Here is a 723-nt window from a genome sequence, read left to right as displayed (position 1 = left end):
CGATTAGGTGCTACCCGCCTCTTCCTTCAATTTTTAAAACGTACCGCAAAAAAGGTCCTCCATGTATTTCCCTGTCAAATACAGTGAAGACAAAGTCATCCTCCAGTCAGTTCCTACCCAGCTGCGGAAGAGACTTTTTGTGGGGTTGACAACATAATCCCTAACATCCCTCAACGTTCAGTAGCCAACACCGATCAGAAACGTACGCGTCCCCAGCTCACGTCAGCCTCCTGTGGCGCTCCTCCCGGCTGAAGGGGTGCTGTGAGCAGCAGAGGAGGAGCAGAGACCATCAGCAGCTGTCTTGCCCTGGCTCGCGGTCCTCAGTACAGCTGTCCCGTCTCAGCCCCTGGAGAGACATCCAGATAAACAACAACAACAACACGTCTACAAACAACCAATATAGGATATTCAGTGCTTAATAAATGAGCTGAACCCATATGGGAATCCCTAAGGGTTTTCCTTGCAGTGGTAGTGATCCGAACAGAAGTGAGTTCGCTTGGATGTGGACGGCGGCTACGGTCCTCTCAGTGGGGGGGGGGGGGGGGGGGGGGGCGTCAGAGGGGGAAGGGCCGTTACCGGAGTCTGTGGAGCCAGTGAGGTTGAGTGCAGAATAGAAGACCAGTCCAGAATAGACTATTATTATAGATCAGAAAATAGATCAGCATATTCCTTCTCTTTACACCATATCACTATTAGAGCTCAGTATGTTTCAGTATGTGAAGA

The sequence above is a fragment of the Gadus macrocephalus genome, chromosome 5 (genome assembly GCF_031168955.1).
Source record: "Gadus macrocephalus chromosome 5, ASM3116895v1".
Taxonomy (NCBI): Eukaryota; Metazoa; Chordata; class Actinopteri; order Gadiformes; family Gadidae; genus Gadus; species Gadus macrocephalus.
The sequence above is the reverse complement of the archived record's forward strand: the minus strand, read 5'-3'. Positions refer to the sequence as shown.